At 44.4% G+C, this 20,194-nt stretch overlaps 1 protein-coding gene across 3 annotated transcripts in view; it reads right to left on the bottom strand.

The window, feature by feature from the left end:
• LHFPL2 (LHFPL tetraspan subfamily member 2) overlaps positions 1 to 20,194 on the bottom strand; it is a 164,165-nt gene that overhangs the window by 4,130 nt on the left and 139,841 nt on the right. The gene's annotated exons all lie outside the window — the stretch shown is intronic.

The raw sequence follows: 20,194 nt of genomic DNA, 5'->3' as shown, positions 1-20,194 counted from the left end.
ATTATTATTTTCAGCCACTTTTTTACATGTTGGAATGTGAATCCACTAAAAATTTCTCTTCTAGAAAAGCAGATTGGTACTTTTCTTCTTCTTAAGACAGAGTCTCAATCTGTTGCCCAGGCAGGAGTGCAGTGGTGCAGTTGTAGCTCACTGCACTTGAACTCCTGGGCTCAAGCTATCCTCCTGTCTCAGCCTCCCAAGTAGCTCGGATTACAGGCACACACCACCACACCCGGCTAAGTTTTTAAGTAGAGATGAGGTCTTGCTATGTTGCCCAGGCTGGTCTCAAACTCCTAAGCTCAAGTGATCCTCCCACCTCGGCCTCCACCACGAGTGGCCAACTTGTTACTATGTATTCCCACAGGGCTTTTGGTGCACTGAGCATTTCTCTTTTGGTCTAAGGCAGATGTTGGTAAACTAAGGCCCTCAAGCCAAATGTAACTTTATAAGTAAAGTTTTATTGGAACACAGCTGTGGCCATTCATTTTTGGATGCCTACGACTGCTTTGCTATGGTCTGCAAAATCTAAAATGTTTACTGTCTGGCTTTCCGCAGAAAGAGTTTGCCAACTCCTGGTCTAAGGAAATTCACACAGAACCATCTGATGTCAACCTGATTAAATGCAAGAGCAAGGGCCACGAGGGAGACCAGGTCTTTACCTGATTGTTAGTGCTTTAAGTAAGCCAGATAGATATTTCTGTATTTATATACACATTTACAAACAAATTGCAAACTTTGTAAGGACTTTCTGTCTGCGTACTTTTAAGAGAGTGGACACTAACAAGCTTTACTTCCATTTTGCTGACCCTACTACCTTGTCATTTTAAACACCTATTTTCCTGTTCTTCACAGCATTACTGCTCACTATATAACCAGAATGCATCGCTTGAGTTATTTTTCCTGCCTAGTCCCACCAGAGCTAGGACTAGGGTGAGCCACAAAAGGAGTCGCTTGCTGACCTTCAGGTATCAGCCCTGTGCCTGCAGTGGGTGCCTCACCCTGGCTGCCAGTCACATGACAGTAGCTCCTCCCAAAAAAGCCAGAGGCCTAAATGACAAAGGCAACCTAGGCCCCCCCAGATTTTACCCAGCAAAACTTTAAAACTTTCTTGGTAACAGATCTTCTTTAGGCCAGGTGCAGTGGCTCACACCTGTAATCCCAGCACTTTGGGAGGCTGAGGCGGGTGGATCACGAGGTCAAGAGAGTGAGACCATCCTGGCCAACATGGTGAAACCCCGTCTAACTAAAAATACAAAAATTAGCTGGGCGTGGTGGCACACCTGTAGTCCCGGCTACTGGGAAGGCTGAGGCAGAAGAATCGCTTGAACCCGGGAGGTGGAGGTTGCAGTGAGCCAAGATTGGGCCACTGCACTCCAGCCTGGCAAAAGAGTGAGACTCCCTCTCAAAAAAAAAAAAAAAAAACAACAAAAAAAAGCAAGATACTGCAAGAGAAGGAGGAGGGCAAAAACCTTTTCTCTGAAAAATTCAACCTATGTAATCAAGAATGCTGTATCATAATCAAAGTTCCCACTTTTTAGATACCGGGAATATCAATTCTATCCTTGTGAATTAATCTTGGCATCTTGGCTCTGAGTTCTGTTTCTTTACCTCCCTTAACTGAAATTCTCTGGGTTTACCCCACCAAAGCTTCTAAGTCATTTACAGCAACTTCCCCGCAAAGAAAACATGACTGACTTTATGGCAGTATGAGGCGTGAAGGAAGATTGGGGACAGTGTTTCAACTTAAACATCACAACTTTCACAGTGGTCTTCATCCTGTCTGTCATGGTGTCCAGCTTGGCATGTCACTACCAGGGCATTTTGGGATTTCAGTGTCTCCACCCCATCCCATTGTTCTTCTCAGATGGCCTCAAGGGACTTTGTAGCAGGGGTGGAGTAGAGGGAATCAATTCAGATGCTCATTGTTTGAAGAGGGGTGATTCACAAGGAAGTCTTTCTAACCCCACGGCCCTCTCTATAGATCTGAATGGTGGGAACCTGGGAGGCAATGAGTTGTAGCAAGGAAATGTGATTGGTGCTGGGAAGAGCAAGTGAAGCTGGAGAGAGGCTGTTAGAAATGACCAGCAGCCAGTTCCCCCAAGGCTAAGGCAGCCAGTGCAGACTCTTGGTCGTCTAGAATATGGAAGGTCCTGAACCACAGCAATGAAAGGGTAGAAAACAAGTAGCAGAAAAGACCCCATAGTCTAGTGTGAGGACAGGAGGCTAGAACACAAACCAGAAATATGGTGGACCACAGCAGAGACTCACCAAATTAAGAGGTGATTCTGTTAATAGTTAAGAGCTCTGACTTTAGAGTTTGAATCCAGGCTCTGCCCTGTATGAGCTGAGTGACCGACATACGATTCCTCACCTGTAAAATGGACTAATCCATCACTCATAGGTGGCTGTGAATCGTGAAGTCTGTTCTACCATCATAACAAAAACTGGAAACAGATGATGAGCCTGAACACAGGTCAAAAGCCCTCGGCAGGCCCCTCTCACACAGACGCAGATCAGCTCATTGTTAAGGGCATATTTTGAGAAGTATAATAATTTGGGGAGAGAGGAGATCCCCAGGCTACATTCAGTACTCTTGAAAAAATATTCTCCATCTGAACAGAGGTTTGTTCAGCTGAGATCTTAAATGATTTAACCAATTCTTAAATATTTCTAAGGCCTATGATAAACCCCAATTAATCTTGTCTGCATCCCACTTTGTTCCCTATGAAGCCTCCCCACAAGGTATGATGGGGATGTTAATAGTCTTCTCCCTCCAGGTCCTAAGGTGCCACTCTGGTGTACCCTCCATGGGCCTTCTGTACAATCTCCCCCAGCCCGGCACGCAAAGGCACTTTTGGGTGTGCTGTAGCCTCTGCCCCTCTGCCCTAAAGCTCTGAGTGTAGGCCTGAGGTGAGGCAGCATTAGCTGCTCTTCCCTTTAAAAGACCAATGTGTTCATATTTTGTGTTCCAATTCAACATTAACTGCACATTGCACTTGTATTATATGTGCACTTTAATATATTAGGGACAGAAGACAAAGCATGGAGTTTGCTGTCACATACCAGCTCTGCCACCTTGTGTCAGGCTCTGGCTAGTTTGTAAGGCACAAAAAATACCTTAATTTGGCTGTCTTGGGTTCTCTGGGGAAGCAGGCAGGTTTTACATCACTTAATACAATCCTTATTTTTGATAGCATCAGGCTCCTTTCCACAGCGTGCTGAGCCCAGCCAGGAGCATTAATTGCCCTGAGGCGCTCCCTTTTCTAATGGCTCAGGTGTGACTGCTGAGGGGCTTCAGGCCATCTTCAAATCTTGTGGCTGCTCCTGGCTCAGTTTGTGAATAAGTAAAGCAGGGAGACTCTTGCTGTTGTTTAAATCACATAAGGGTGCCATGCTTGTGATCCTGTGGAAAGCTTCAGCTTGAATATTTATAAGCCCACAGGAAAGTCCATGTGACAGAATAATACAAAGCGGGTGAGGTATATCTGCCCTGTGGGTGTGAAGTGTGCCAACCACACGCTGCAACCTGGGCAGCCAGCCCCGACAAGCACAAGAGCGCCTTAACCCAGGGCTCCGTGGGGCAGTGGAGGAAGTCACCACTGTCCACTCTGCCCTGACTGGCGGGCCTCTGCTCCCAGTGCCCATCACAGTTATCATTAACATAGCCGAGGCCACGGAATAGGGTTTGAATCCAGGCTCTGCCCTCTATGATCCCTCACCTGTAAAATGGACTAATGTCTAAGAGAAAACTGGGCCTTCAGGTAAGCAAAAATAAATTTTTTTAAAAAATCATATTTATCATTTCTTTGGGTATGTAGATAAAGCCTCTTCTACCAAAGGAATCCCAGCAAGATCAGTGACTTGGGTGTCCCTCTGTGGTGAATGCCACACGTAGTCCTCCCCTCACCAGGTCCACAGTGGGAAGCAAAGCTACCTGTCTGAGCCCAGCCTGGCCCTGGTTCTCCACTGCTCTCAGGCTGAAGCAGCTTCAGAGCAGCCTGGGCAGGAGTTCCTCGGCCCTGACAAGCATCCCTCAGGCACAGACTTCATCCTAGCAGTCACAAGAAACTGTCAGTAGTTGATAATGTTTACCTATAAGAATTGTCATTTCATATGACTCAACCTACTATTTGATGATTATCCATCTCCATCCTTGACTTTATGCTCCATGAGGACAGGGATTTTTGTGTATTTAGTTTACTGCTCTAATGCCTGTGCTTAGAATGATGCTGGGCACACAGCAGGACCTTAATAAAAATTTACTGACAGTGCAATTTGCTTTGTAATAAAATATTTCTAAACCATAGTGCCCATGGAGGAAATCAGTAAAATAACTGAGATACCAGTCAATAAGAATGAAATGTGTCAGCAAGAAAGAAAAGAGAGACCCTTGGGTGATTGATGTATCCTGTTCTAGGACGGTGAGCCCTGGGTTTTAAAAGCAATCTTGTGCCCTGAATTCCAAATGGGCTTGATACTAATAAAACAATTAAAATCAATAACTTCTTCAATGGGCATATGAGACAAAGGCAAGAGAATACAGTAACAGATACGAAGTTTGCTGGAGACTTGGAATGGTTTTTCTGGTACTCAATTTGGAGTACACTCAGGGACTATCAACTTGGTCATAGGTTACGTCCAGAGGCCAAATGGAAGGTAAAGGATGCTTTGGACTGGGTTTCACATGACGGCTGAGCCAGAAAATGGTCTGTCTGCTCTCCCTTTGCAGCTATTAAAAAAGCAGTTCCTGAAGTGAGGCCACCCTCTCTGGTAGTCTCTGGGGCCCTGCCATCACCTTGCCTCACTGCACTGTTGTTTTGGGGGTGTGTTTGTGTGTTGTGAAGGGCAATGGAAAAAGGAAGGGACTAGGGCTGTGGGCATTTATTTTCTTCTGCCTGGCATCTCTACCTGATTCATGACTGGGTCGCAGCAAGCCCAGCTGGGAGGAAGAAGAAATGGGGGGGAGAATGACACTGGCCAGCCACCAAAGACAACGCAGCCACCATGGAAAGAAGCCATAGGTCACCTGGAGGGCTGGTCACCTCTGCCATGGCTCAACTTGACAGAATGGTGCCCTAGAAGGTAACAATTTTCATAACCTTAAAAGACATCCAACATCCTCATCCCCGTGTTCTAACAGCCTCATTGTACCAAGGGGGTTAGAAGACATTAGCATCTGCTGGCAATGGGGGGATCACATGATTCAACCTTATCTGCAGAGGAAAAAAACAAATGAAAAGCTGATGGTCAGTCACTTGGACTGCCCAACAGGTGCCACCTCCAGCTGGAGACAGAGCCTTGACAGCCTCACCGACGGTCATGGTATTGTATTGCCCTCCCAATCAGCTGGGCACCAGCCATCCCAGCGCAGCACCTGCCACACCCCACTGCCATTTTCATATTTTCCTCACAGAAGTTTTATCTACCCGTGCAAGAATCTTCAGAGTTTCTTTGGGGAATCTAAATACGTGGTTTGCATTTAACAGAAATAATCGGACTGGGCTCTGTGAGGGCAGAGGCTACACAGAGGAACACAGTTTTATCACTGTGTTCCCAATGCAAACGTAGGAAACACACCAGGAAAAGCCAAGTCACAGTCCTGATTTCCTAGCAACATTTTGCACTGACTGTGATCAGACCAGTCACAAATTTATGTCTTAGGTAAATTTTTAAAATACTGCCCTGGAATCAAATAATGGGATATCAAATACTTTTAATCAAATCCCTTAGGTGGGAAGAAAAGCATTTCCATAGTCCTGCCAGTCCCCCAGTTTGGGGAAGGCTAGATGTTGCTGCATACAGTGAGTATTTCACTGGGTCTGAAGGTGACCATGTCAGTCTTTCACAGTGAGGGATGCTAGGAATGGAGGAGCCAACTCTGAACCACAGCATTTCAGTTTGTGAAGAAGTGGGATAAGGCTCCATGGTTATTTCACAGCCTTTCTCTGACCACCCCACCCCCTCCACATCAGTCATGATTACTACCCTCCTTCACCACCTGCTGGCCAATGGATGGGACTCAAGGTTTCTTGTCTTTGTGGGTCACCAACCATTTGTACAGAAAAAGGCCTTTGTTCCTGCCTGAAAAGTGAGCACTACAGGCTGGCTCTTGTTCCACAGAGTAACTGTCTGAAGAAGTGAGTCTTTAGACACCACACTCCCACTTCCCCGTCACACAGGCTTCCAGACTAAATATTAACGACTAGACCTCAGCTTGCAAAGGAAATTCTAAGAACAGAAACAAAAGAAGGTCACCTGTTACCACTACCAGCAATCTGTGGAGAAGCCACCACTGAGAGGGCCAACCCTCAGCACCTTTACTAAGTCGAAATCAAACAGCTTATTCCACAGCTATGAAATATCGGAACGTCTCTGGAGAGAGTTCACAGCAGACAATTGACAGCAGATGTAAAGTACCTCTGATCAACGTGGGCCCCACTTAGGAAGTTCCCAAGCGTGTCCACGGAGTGCATGCCATATGCTTGCCTTCACAGACCATTTATGGATGGCCATGGCTGGGTTATAGGAGTGGGATGCTGTAGGGTTTCAGAGGCTGGTGATAGTCAACAATCTGGTCACACTACACACATCACCATTCCTCGAACAGGGGCCTGTTATTCACAGTGACCCCCTTGGACGCTCACGCATCTGGGCATTCTCTCCTTCATTCCAATGCAAATGTTGCCTCCCCGGGAAATGTTTGTCACCACTTCCTGCCACAGGGTTATTCTCGTTGTGTTCCCACCTCCAACGTACATCCCTCTTGAGCTCTTTCTCACTTTTAAAAATTTATTCAATAGCTGTTTACTGAGGGCATTACTCTCAACCCTGATGATACAACAGTATCCTAGTGGGACTCAGCCTCTTGAAGCAGAAAAGCTTTGGTATCTCCCACACCCAGCACACTTCGTGACACTTTTTAGGAACTTAGTTATAGGTTAATTAGAATCGATACGAATTCTAATGAGACATTACAACTTTGCCTTAACATTCACTGATAAACCTGCTAGGTGTGTCACACAACTAGGTCAAGAGTTCATATTCTGTCTGTCTTTGAAATAGCCGGCCATTGGCCCTTTTAGGAACATAGCAGCCCATCTAACTATTAAACATCAATTTCTCTTGTAACATTTTTCTGAAAAAATAAAAAACAAATCCCTCTAGTGTTTCGTGTTGGTCTGCCCTGTGACTCAGAGGGCTGTGGATCTAGCTAAGTCTGAGCCCCAGCCCTTGTTGACCCAGCACAGCTCACTACAGCATAATGCCCAAGGGCTGCCCTGCCACTAAGTTGCTTCCTGTATTCCATCTGACACAGCTTAGACAGCATTCCAGGCTTTTCAGTGGGAACAGCTTCACAAAGTACTGATGGTACTAGAATAAAGGAAAACTCTGACAGGACAGTTATTCTCATATGAATTTAAGATCATCAGCCAGTGCTCTGCCTCCAGATGGGAAGCTTCACTGGCTTTTCCTTCTTGGTGTTCTTTGCTGCTCTCCCTTTACCTTTCCAGTCTAAACACAAGGGTGCCCAGGGCTCACTCCTTGGTCCTCCTATCTATATTCCCCTCCTGATCACAGCTGGCCCCATGGCTTTAAGTACTACCCCAAGCTGAGTTTTCATTTCCAGTTTTGAACTCCAGATGTGCATATCCAGCTATCTACTTGGCCTCTAGCAAGGCACTTGAAAATTATGTCCAAACCAGGACTCTTGATTTCCATTCCCCACTCAAAACCTGTTCTTCACCTTGTCCACCTGATCTCAACAAATGAGAGTTCAATTCTTAGACATGTGCAGGCCAGAGACCTTGCTATCATCTTTGACTCCTTTCTCAGAAATCCCACATTACTCTATCGGCAAAGCCTGTGGGCCTTCATTCTAGCTGTTCCCTTTGCCTGGAATGTTTTCTCCTGATACCCACATGGCTAACTCCTCTATCTCCTTTAAGGCTGTGGTTAAATCTCTTCTTTTCAATAAACCCTACCCTAACTAACTTCAACATTCCCTCTCACTATTCCAGCATACCCCGGCCTCTCTCACCCGGGCTACACCTTCTCCTGGCTCCTCTACCCTACTGCACACTACCTTTTAACATACTATATAGTTTACTTATTTATTGTCTACCCCCGCCAGCTTGAATGTAAACTCCATGAGGACAGGGAACTTTATGCAGTTTGTTCTTTGTGTCCCAACTGCCTAGAACAAGGTCTGACATGTAACAGGTGCTTAGTAAATATTCACTGATTTGAATGGATGAATGAAAAGATAAGGTGATGTGATTATATTACATTTTTAAACAAAGCCATTGTAGAAAGTTCTTGACAAGTTTTTGAAATGGTTGGAGGAAAAGCTTCAGTTTGCAATTCTGGCCAACAGAACGCCAGCTACACAGTTACTACTGAAACACATGTGCAGACCAAACCACAGGACTGGTCTTTTGCATAACTGCCTGCACTGAAAACCTTCCTGGCTACAGAAAATAGCTGGTTGTTAGGAAATCACATAGAAAAAAGTAGTCAGTTGATTAAATGTAATACACTTTCAGGTATCTAGACACCAGCCTGAGTCTAGGCTCAGATCTCTGAAATTGTTTCCAGCTTGGCCTGGCTGCAGCAAGGACAGCTGCCAAGACAGGCTGCGGCTGACCTGTGAGAGCTGGCCAGGCACTGGCCAGGAGAGGAGCAGCATGCGGGAGAAGGACGGGAAAGGACAGGTGAGAGAAGATAAAGGATACATGGGGGAATGAGGTGAGCCACGGCCACTTGTGAAAGAGGCAGGGTGGTAAATATTAGCAGTGTGAGCCTGGAGAACGGAAAACACCACTGCGAAGGTACCAGCACTATGGGCAGAGGATGCAGAACTGTTCTGCAGCCCAGGAAAACGCCCACTCCTCTTGGCAGCATCGCAGATCAACCTCTCAGGGTGGGGGTGTGTTTTTCTGTTTCCAGTAGATGATTAGAAGTCAGGCCATCTGTCTCAGTCAAGTGTACAACAACTGGTGACTGAGTAATAAGCAGCATCTCTGTGTGTGGTTAATGCTCATCTGTGTGCTTCCCTCTGTTTTCTACGTTTTTAATCTTTCCCCAAGTCATCTTCCACGCTGATAGTCAGAAGTCATTTTGGCAGCCCCTAGCAGCTATTTGTAGGCCACCAACTGTTGCTAGGTGGAGATATTTTCTCTTCTACAATATCCTAAGGCAAACTGTCAGACAGTCTGAAGACTGTGCTTTGAGGAGGGCACATGTATCAGACCACATCCAGTTCCCTCGCCACTGAATTTACCATTAAGATATTCTCTTCCCAAAGACCACAGTGTGAACCTGCAGACTTCCCATGTGCAGGGACTCTGGAGACACTCTGCAGTACTGATCCTTACTCACCAAGACAAGAGAAACCCTACTTCAGAAGAAAGAGACATACATGATACAATTTAGAATGAATGTCTTGGGTAAAAATAATAAAAAGTGGATAACCATCTATCTGGAAAACTATCCTGTAAAAAACAGAAGTCTTACTGTGACATAGATGCACTTGTCCCATTATAAAACAGCACTGGTTCCAAGACAGACTGGAGGCCTGAACTGCGATTCCACTGGAAACGTGTTGATAGTGGTAAAGAGTGTTCCTATTCCTCAGTTTCTATGTCTCCAGCCCTATCCCCATCTACACTCAGTGCCTCTTATGCAGTCCTCTACACATATGGCAGTGTTGACCAGCTTCACATGCCATTTCTGATGCCCATTTCCTTTCCAAGCATCACTTCTTTGGAAGAACCTTCTGGAAAGGTCTTCTATAGTAAAAATGATAGACTCTAAAGATGAAATGGAGATGAAACTATAAACACCCTCCCCCAAATTTATAATATACATTCACAATGGATACTTTAGTTGGAAGTTTGTAAAGATGATTAGAACCCTTTAATAATCATGAAGATAACTTACACTAACAATGGGAGCATTTCATGCTTGTTGAGCACTCTGTGCTAGGCACTGGTTAAGCACTTTAAATATAACTCATGCAGTCCTGATAGCAATCCTATGAGGCTGATACTATTAATATCATTTGACATATGAGGAAACTGAGGCATGGAAGGGCTAAGTAGGGTTACACAGTTAATCAACGGCAGGACAGGGACTCAAATTAGAGAATCTGGCTCCAGAGTCCACTTCCTGAGCCTTATCCTAGACTGCTGTTTTACTGCAGACCGGAGACTAACTTCCAAGACAAAAACATTTGTCCAGCTGAAGAGGGGAGACTGATATGCATTCAAAAGCTTGCTTAGTTATATCTACAAGGATTAGAGAGCAGGTGATAAGGAACCGTTATCAAGTGAGAAACCACAGGAGTGCCGTGAGGGGTTATGGAGAGTGGAAGACTGCACCAAAATAAAGGTAGCCTATTGTCAAGCAGGTTGACTTGCTAATCCTATTGCAAAACAACAGCAAGATAAAGAAATTCCATCTCCACTCTCTTCCATTTGATCTGAGTGTCACCAACCTTACTGAAGCATTAGATGCCACTTTGGAATGGCTGCCCTTGGTCCGACCAACTTCTAGAAAGAAGCCTAATGAACAGGTCAGAACAATTTAAGGCTCACTATGACGTGAACCTTGTACAGAATGTGGAACACCTGTGTGAGCAGAAAACTGCAAACAGCACCAAACCCACTGGACCAGAAGGAAAAAAAAAAAGAGCAGTATAATCAACTGACGACTTAGTTTTTGCTCAGATCTTCTATGCTTGGGAACCATTTGAAATTACAGATCCATCCAGAAAAATAATGCCATCCACAAAATCACCCATAAAAAAACACATCCAAGAAAGCCATCTGTAGCCAATTAGATAAAATTGGGCAATGAGCATCTCAGTCCCAAATCTCTCCTCCAATAGGTCAGGCCACTGTTCAGCCATCTCACCTCCCAAGCAGCCTTGCTCAATTCATAGAGCTGATGATCTTTGTCTTTCCTGATTGCCTCCTACCCCTGAATCCTTGCACCACTATCCGTGATCCAGTGGGTGTTAGTTAAACCCATGTCATTGAGGGATCTGCTTATTCCTATGTCTGCATGCAGGGGAAGGTGCTCATAATCTCAGGCATCTGGCTCTCGTGAAATCTTGCTTAGAACAACTGTAAACACCAGAGGGTTGGGGGGAGGCAAGATCTCTTCCTTCCACCCAGGAAGAGTTCTGGTTCTGTACCCTACAAGCCCAAATGAAATTAGCAAAGGTATTCAATCCTGCTTGTCTTCCCCAGATGCCAGATGGGCTGCTATCTTCAGTACCAAAACTTCAGTTAGCCACTCAGAGTCTGAATAAATAAAAGTAATATAACAAAGTAGGAGTTATAACATGAATCAAGAATTTTTGCCCAATAATGATCACTTTTGGTTAATCTATACCTTTGCCCATTAAGGTTCTCCAATGAAAACTTTTTCAAAGTCCAAGCAGAATTTGGTTTCAGTGATGACCAGTTCTGAAGTGATTCTTCAGATGATGGCTCATCAGTTACTTATGCCATAACTGTCTAGGAGGGCCAGGTCTATATCAGAATTGAGACTTAATGGCATTCGTTAAATTCCAACACCTATAAATTTACAGCTGGGGCTAGAAGAGACTAATCAGTGGTTCCACAGATATGTGCCTGTCAGCGAACATACATTTACTGAGCATCTACTATGTATGTAGTGGGTTCCATTCTGAACACTAGAGGTATAACTGAAAAGACATGTCACACCCTTGTGGGACTTCCTTATATTCTAAAACAGTGGTTCCTACACTTTCTGGACTTTACAGTCCAGAAAGATTGTTGGGAGGGCAACATTTTTTATTTTGCTAATAAAGACACTGAAAATAGCCTTTATTATCTCCTCTCATCATTTCATAAAAGAATATTTTAATACAAGAAGGGTGAAGGATGTAATTGGAAAATAAATGACATTTCTTTGAAGTGAATACATCGGCTTGATGAAATGTTACTACGCTTACTAAACTTCCTTGATTTTGCCGTGAAATGGGAGAAGCCTTAGCACTCGTTCAAAGGAAGCAACTTCTGGCTGAGGGCCCTTCTGCGGGGTAAGAGATGGGGGAGTGTAGAGGGTACCTGTGTTAAGATGCGGACCCCTTTCTAAGAAGCCTATTTATGTACTGTGCAAGTATCAAGATACATGGTAAGGAGGCTCTGAGTCTCTTTGGAGTCTAGGTCCAAACTTAAGTTAGAAGAGATGAGGTCTCACTGTGTTGTCGAGGCTAGCATGCAGTTGCTATTCACAGACGTGACCATATTGCACTACAGTCCCAAACTCAAGTGATCCTCCTGCCCGTGTAGCTGGGACCACAGGCATGAGCCTACATGGCTTACTCCATCTCATTTTAAAGTTTCAAGAGTTCGTGGACAAGCTAAACCAGGCTTAACGTGGACATTTAGTAACTCATTTAGCTCCAGGGGCCAGATCAGGAACTAGAAGTCAAAGGGTTTCCTGGCAATAAAAGAGTTTTTGTGAATGACTACAGCATCTTTGAGAGCAGGTATCTACATGTTATTTTAGTACATGATCAATAATTTTAGAAGCTTTAACCAGTAAGATTTCAGAGACAAGCAAGAGAAAAAGGGAAGGAACTGGTTATTTTCAAGTGTCAATTAAAAAAAAAGAAGCTTGCATTAATGCTTTTGCTGTTTCCCCAGAGAAATCTAGTAAGATATCCATTTTCTACTAAAAATACTCCCATGATATTATAGTTGGCAAGAAAAACACTCTCCAGGGTGGAGACAAGATGACAGATGAACATAAATAGCATTCTTTAGAAGACAATCAGAGCATAGTTGTCATAAAAAGATCTTACAACCAAGGTCCCCAAAGGAAGTTTCTGTTATAATTACTTGAAATTAATGGCCATCAGTTAAAAATTGTCTGATGCCCTTAGGATATGTGGAGAAACAATCTAGAAGAAAGATGCAGTTTCTCCATTGTTGAAGCCTCCCTCTTTCTCAGCAGTAATTCCTGTTTAAAAGCAAATTACTTCTGCTAGCAGTTTTTAAAGCCTTAACTCTAGAACGTTGAAATACATCTCAACAAACTAACCTAGCCAGATGATTCCTTCCCATCACTTAGTGATGAAGCCTTACTTCCCAATTCGGGGTGAGAAGCTGTTTGTTAACTGGCTTACATGCAACTGAAAGAACTTTATGAAATACATTCTCCATAAGCTATTCATCAGACAGGCAGGATCACGAAAGACAGAGCTCCTGCTTGACTATAACCAAAATACATTGATAATTCAAAGTAAGTTACCAAAATAAATAAACTGCAAAATGTAATGTGTAACAAGGTAAAAGGCACTTTTAAAAAACATAGTTACTAAGCTATGGAATTTCTAGGACAAGTAAATTTCTTGCCTGCTGAGGTCTTTGGGTGCAGATAATGTTAAATAATTCCTACTACAGCAAACCAGGTGCTGTCTTTTCAACACTACGTCCCTGAACGTGGCCTCTGTCACTCTGAACACACAGCCACTCTGCATTTTGAGTTGAAATTACTTAAGAGTTGTGGACACATATTTGTACTGATTCTTAAAGCATTTTAATATTGGCTTCATTTTCTCCGCATGTGTAGTTTTAGATTTAATATGTACTGGTGGCTGTCTTTAAAAGAAAAAAGTTGCTGGCCATTTAATAAAGCTACTGGGAAGACCATCTACAATAAATGAGCTCATAAATGTGGCTGACCGCGCTGTAGGACAGTTCTTCATAGAAGATGCAGATTATTTTGGAAGTGGCTTTATAGCTTAAAAGAATACCACCTTCGCATTAAGCCCCTACAACAGAGTGCCAGAACTGCTCATGTAAATATTCAGGGCCATGCTTAAATGATTATTTGTTAATGTAATTTGAACATAGATCATCCATGGCTCTGTGATAATTTATGTCGACAATTAAGTAGTTGCCATGGCAAACCACTTTTGCATTTTATTTGCATATCAATTGCTATATCAGAATTTTAAGAGAGTTTGCCATTTTCTTCCAGACTTTCCAACTCATTCTTTAAAAACAGGTCCCCGTCTTGGCCAGGTGCGGTGGCTCTGCCTGTAATCCCAGCACTCTGGGGAGGCCAAGGCAGGTGGATCAGCTGAGGTCAGGAGTACGACGAGACCAGCCTGGCCAACGTGGTGAAACCCCGTCTCTACTAAAAATACCAAAAATTAGCCAGGCATAGTGGCAGGTGCCTGTAATCCCAGCTACTCAGGAGGCTGAGACAAGAGAATCACTTGAACCTGGGAGGCAGAGGTTGCAGTGAGCCAAAATCGAGCCATTGCACTCCAGCCTGGGCAATAAGAGCGAAACTCCATCTCAAAAACAAACAAAGAAACAAACAAACACAGGTCCCCATCTCTAGAGTTACTAAATTAATACCTGCTTGGTCCACTTGCTTTTCAGCAGTCATTTTTTTATTTCATGATATGGTTGAATTCTTCATTCCCTTTATATATTATTTATTTTATATTTCTTTTGCTTCTCTATGGTACAGTTTTGAAATGATGACTCTCTAATACAGCCTGGAAGCAGAACTCAGCAAGTTGTAGACCTGCGTCTACAGGTCTCTGCACATAGTAGGCATCCAATACAAGTGCCTAGGACTGAAATTGAATTCTGACCTACCTTCTCACAACATGTCTGCATTTTTTTTTACTTTTTACCAAGGAACTACTAAAGGCTGATGAATTAGGAAATGTGTCCTATCAGTGGTATTTTAAAACTGATTCAGACACGGAACTGTTGGACCTGACTTCTGGTGGAGCATCATCTGTCTGGACAGCCAGAAACCAAGAGCCTCCCTTTGGCAGCCAGAAGTCCTCAGGGCCTTGTGCTCACCAGGAAGAAAAGGAAGGGCTGTTCCCTCTACTCTCCCCATGCCTCTTTGAGGGTGTTCTGAAGGTGGGCAACCAAGGTCACACCACCCCAGAGAAAGCCCAGTGACTTTTTCAGGAGTAAAATTCTGAGGCAGGGCTCCATGTGTGCCAGGCATCTCCGTCCATCTCCCTATGCTTCCCAAGCCCCTGTTCTGATTTCTCTCCTCTCAGTGGCTGACCTTGTCTTTTGGGCCTGAGAGTGAATGAGTAGGGCATGAGATCAGTCATGGGGTTGGGCTGTGGTCATAACCTTGATGCTTAAGGTGATTTTTTACCCTGTGTAAAAAGCAGTAAGAATACCAAGTCCTGGAGAGTGATCAGCTGCATTTCATATGCCCACCCATACTTCCATGCATCAGATTGATGACAAAAGCAATTCTATAAGCAGCAAAGGCAAAACCCCCACGTGTCTGTCTCTGCTTTTCCTTTTATTGCTTTTTTTCATGTTGTCCTCTTTCACCCTCAATCATTGCTCACTTCCAAGAAGGCTGAGCCTGCATACACCAGGCCCTTCACCGCCACTGCCAGCGCCATTCTCACGACCACACACCCTTCACCCCAGCCCTGCAGAGGCAGGGTTCAGCCCCAGGGCAATCTATCTGGTCAGACTGGTGGGGCAGCTTGCTAAGGCTGTCCTGCTGGACTGAGACCCATGCAGACAGAGGGCTGGAGGGAGTAGAGTGTGAGAGCCAGCCCAGCATAAAGGGAAGACTGGAAGATAGCAGGCAGCTGGCCGGTGGCTCATGCTTATGGCGGTCCCTGTGGAATAGGCCCAGCCAGCACAAGTGAGCCAAATCCTGAGCTCAGTTTAATGGCTTCGGTCCCAAACCTGAGTCACTGGGGATTCCATGGACTTCTAAGAGAGCCCTACACGCATTTCCAAAAACAAACTGCTTGATGTTGTCATGGAAAACCTGGATCTTTGCATTCTATGGTTTCACGATGGATTACATCCAGGTCACAACCTAAGGAAGACAGCTGGCAAAAAGCCAACCCTGCTGGCTGATCACCCGGCTTTTGTAATGAATCCCAGAGGGATGCAAACTGATGTGTGTTGCTGCCTCTGCCAAGTCCTTGGACAAGTTCTCACCTCATGAAGACTAATCAACCTGTGATTTACTCCGCCAGGAGAATCTCAGAAGCCACCTGCAATCAACACTCAACGGCTAGAAGCTGCCTCCAGAAAGAGAAGGAATGGAAAATGTGTGTGTCAGGGGAAGGGGAGTGGGAGGAAGGAGCTCTGTTTTCTTGTCAATTTGACTGCTCTCTCCTGCCTTTTAAAAAAATGATCTGAGGACACCCCTGGTTACACCAAAGCCACAGGACTGCTGTGCACCCTGAGCTCCAACATAGGCAGGCTCTTAAGGACAGGGAAGGCCCCTACACACTGTATTTGTGTTTGATTGGAACAGAGTAAGGTCAATTCTAAAAGCTACAAGATATCCCTGTTCCGTAGAATGCAACAAATCCGGGAAACAAATAATATACTAAAACTTGCCAAGAAAGCAGAAATACTTTGATAATGATTCTATAGCTACCATTTATTATTTACTGTGTGTTAAGCACTATGCTTAAGCCTTTCTCATATATTATCTAACTTAATCCTCAAAACAGTCCTGAGGTATAAACCTATTGTTATGCCCATTTTACAAGTGAGAAAACTATGGTTCAGAAAAGTGAGGCAAATTGGTCCGTGTTTCACAGGCACATTCAGGTGAGGCCTGAACCCTCATTACTGAGTGAGTGCTGAATGTCAAGGACATGTGCACAGTATTTAGAAAGTATCAGCCGGGTGTCCACCTAATGGTGCCCTGAAGGCAGATCCTGCTATCTGGATTCACATAACAGGCAATGATTATATTTCATTACTGCTTAAGTTAGCCCAGAGTTTGGGATTTCCATTGAAGTAGCAGATTCTTTCACACCCAGTTTCTAAACTCAGAATATCAAGATTTTGATTATTTATGCTGTGTTTTTTTATAGACAGTGAAGGCTACACAAGCCTGTGGCCTATTTATATCTTAAAATTAGGTGTAGCAAAAGAATATGCTTACGATCATTTTTCATCCAGTCACATTTTTGCCAAAATGTAAGTTGTAAGAACAAACACAGCCTGAGTGTATTTCTAAAGAATCCTTTTGTTGCTCTGGCAACAGCCTCCTTTCTCACCATTTGTTTCAGTGTTGAAGAGATCCAGGGCTGAGGGAGAGGGGGCATAGGGAGAGAAAAGGCAGATGCTCCCAGCTGCAGCAAGTCCTTGCTGAGGCTGGGGCTGACCAGAGGCTATCACAGATTGGCCAACGGGAGAAAGCAAGCCAGCCCTTTCAGATGCCAGTATGGCAATGTCCTCAGCCACAGATTCAAGAACCACAGCTGCCCTTTACATTGGCTTGATGTGCATGATGAGACCTCCAATAGGGGAGAAAGTGCCCACTGAATCATGAGAAAGATAGCTCAGTCCCTCTTTTTTATGATTTTTTCTCTGAGGGGTGATGCTAGGCTGGAAGGAGAAAAGAAACCAGTTCTTTCCTGTATTTCAGCACTTAGTCTTAGATCAGTGGCTCCTAGACAGCAGTCAAACTATGCAGGAATCTCTGCCTCCTGCCAATTTAAAATTCTGAGTAATTTCAGAATTTTTGAGATGCTGCATAAGTAACAGGGGTAGGGAGGAAGTTAAAGCTTCCAGACTAGAAAGAGGCAGAAGATCAGCACCAGCCCTCAGCAGTGCTCCCACTTCTTTCTCCTCAACCTTCCTCCAAGAGACCTTGTGCAGAGAGAAAAGTCAGAAAAAACTCACTGGAGGCCAGGATCAGTGGCTCACACCTGTAATCCCAGCACTTTGGGAGGCGGAGGCAGGTGATCACTTGAGGTCAGGAGTTTGAGACCAGCCTGGCCAACATGATGAAATTCTGTCAATACTAAAAATACAAAAATTAGCCAGGCATGGTGGCAGGCGCCTGTCATCCCAGGTACTTGGGAGGCTGAGGCAGGAGAATCGCTTGAAACTGGGAGGTGGAGGTTGCAGTGAGCCAAGTTCGTGCCATTGCACTCCAGCCTGGGCAACAGAATGAGAATCTGTCTTAAAAAAAAAAAAAAGAAAAAGAAAAAAAGAAAAAAACTCACTGGAGTGTTCAAATAATACCTGAGAGCCATACTAATCTTTGTGCGATAATGAACACCTTGCCATTAATGTGATGCACACCAGAGTACCAAAATATGTTGGACTAATCCACACTCAGACATGGAATTCACTCAACTAACGCCTTATTATAAACTGCATGTAAACAGTCTTGAAGGATACCTATGCTTTGCTTCTGAATGACTGCCAAAGATAGGTTTAGTGTTATGGCCCAAGATGTCCCACCCCTTCCAGTAAATGGCCACTGGTTTGCTCGAAGGTAGTTAGATCACCATCAAGTTCCTCAGGATAAGAAGCACTCCTACATGACAAACCAGGAGTCTCATCTACATACCAGCAAATCAATAAAGCCCATAATAAAGGCATGAAATCATCAAGGATGTGCAAATACAACAGAGCGAGGGAAAACTAAACAGAAATCCTACTCTCTGGTCAACCAGGGCTCTTCAACAGGATTAATAATTTGTGTGTGCTGGCTTCCCTTGAGCTACATGTTTGACTCTTCAAAAGCCTTCAGTAATACTTCCCTGCAAAAGTTTTAAGATATACACATGCACACACACACACACACACACACACGCCCCTGAGGCACCGTGTGTCCAAGGAGAATAAAGCAGGGATATTTCTCTGACAAGAAAATGATGAATCAATCTTGAAACCCACCTTTAATATTTCTGGGTGGTGAGATGCCAAGCTGAAGGGGAGAGTCATCTTCAGAAGTGAGTCAAAAGGGGACAAGGAGCTTCACAGAATCAAACTCTAAGCCTAAAAAGTCCAAAGGAAGGTCACATTTTCCAATCTCCCTATTTTTCAGAAGGAGAACACTGAGACCCGGGGTGGTACATTTATCTCAAGTGAAACTGCTAATGAGGAGCAATGCTGAAATACAGAATCCTGGTCTCCCAAATTCCATGAGTGCCTGAGTCACTTGTGGTGTGGCTGATCCTGGCAGATGTAGAGATGAGGGACCTGAGACTTGTCCCTTTGGGCCAGAAAGTTTAAAGGGCCTGGTGTCTGGATGGTGTATTCCCCCATGAAAGCAAATCAGAACTAAGGAGCAGGCCCTCTGTCATTTCTCTTGGCCCATTATTCCCCATCCCCCACCTCCACCCTACACAGGGGCCTCCTAAGATTTGAGGAACAGTAAACTTTATCTTATCGGCTGTTTGGGAGAAAACTGTCATTTGATCTGTTTATTTGGAAGCCAGCCCTGCTGAGCTCAAGAGTTTGCTATGAGGCCAGCTAGAGTGAATTCGTTTGGGGGCTGCTGCTTTACAGCCCTGGACATATGGCTCAGTGCATAGCTTTATTTTGAAGAATCCTGTGCACACAGCTCTAGAATTTGCTGAAGGATGAATCACCTGTGCCCTTCATTTAGGGTTGTAGGTGGGTAACTTTGTCCTGTTAGAGTCTAGATTAATGTCTTGGTTAAAAAGTAAGCACTTGTTTTCTGAATATCAAAGCAAGAGTCTACTCCTCTACTTCTTTGGGGATGTATTCAAACTCAGCCGTGTGTTTGTGTGTGTGAATTTCTGTCACCCAGAACAAGAACCTTGAATCAAACCTAGACAGATTGTTACCCCATTGGTTCAGGACCCACCTTTCAAACCCATGCGGGGAAAGCCTACGAAAATACTGGTAGCAGTGGATGCTTTCCTGCAGCTCACAACCTTCTCCCTGGGACCACTGTAAAGACCTCACGCTTTTACTTTCCACCCATTTCTAATAAGCTCGTTAGTGAGAAATTCCCAGAAAATGGAAGAGTTCACTTGCATTTTCTGATCTGAATGCACAGAACATTCTGTCAGGCTCTAGGAGACAGACAATTTAAACCAGAACATCACTAAACACAGAGCAGCTGATACTAATTCCTTCCCAGCCCGTGTCTTTCCCACCCAAGCTGAAATCATCTGGGGGCTGGAGCTGAGAGTGGATGCGGAAAGCAGGCTTGCTGCTTCTTAATGAGCGCCCCCACTTACATTCCTCTTAGCATAAAGTGCTTGCTGCAGGTGGGACTCACGCTCTCCATAATTCCTCAGGGAGTTGCACTGAAGTGGAGAGCATGCTTTTAATTTAATGGGAAAAACAAAAAGCAGGAGTAGTTACTCAAACTAAAACCAACAGCTTAGACCCCGAGGAAATAAGCAATGAGG

Source organism: Pan paniscus, chromosome 4, assembly GCF_029289425.2.
Source record: "Pan paniscus chromosome 4, NHGRI_mPanPan1-v2.0_pri, whole genome shotgun sequence".
NCBI classification, from domain to species: Eukaryota; Metazoa; Chordata; class Mammalia; order Primates; family Hominidae; genus Pan; species Pan paniscus.
This window is presented reverse-complemented; position numbering and strand designations above follow the sequence as displayed.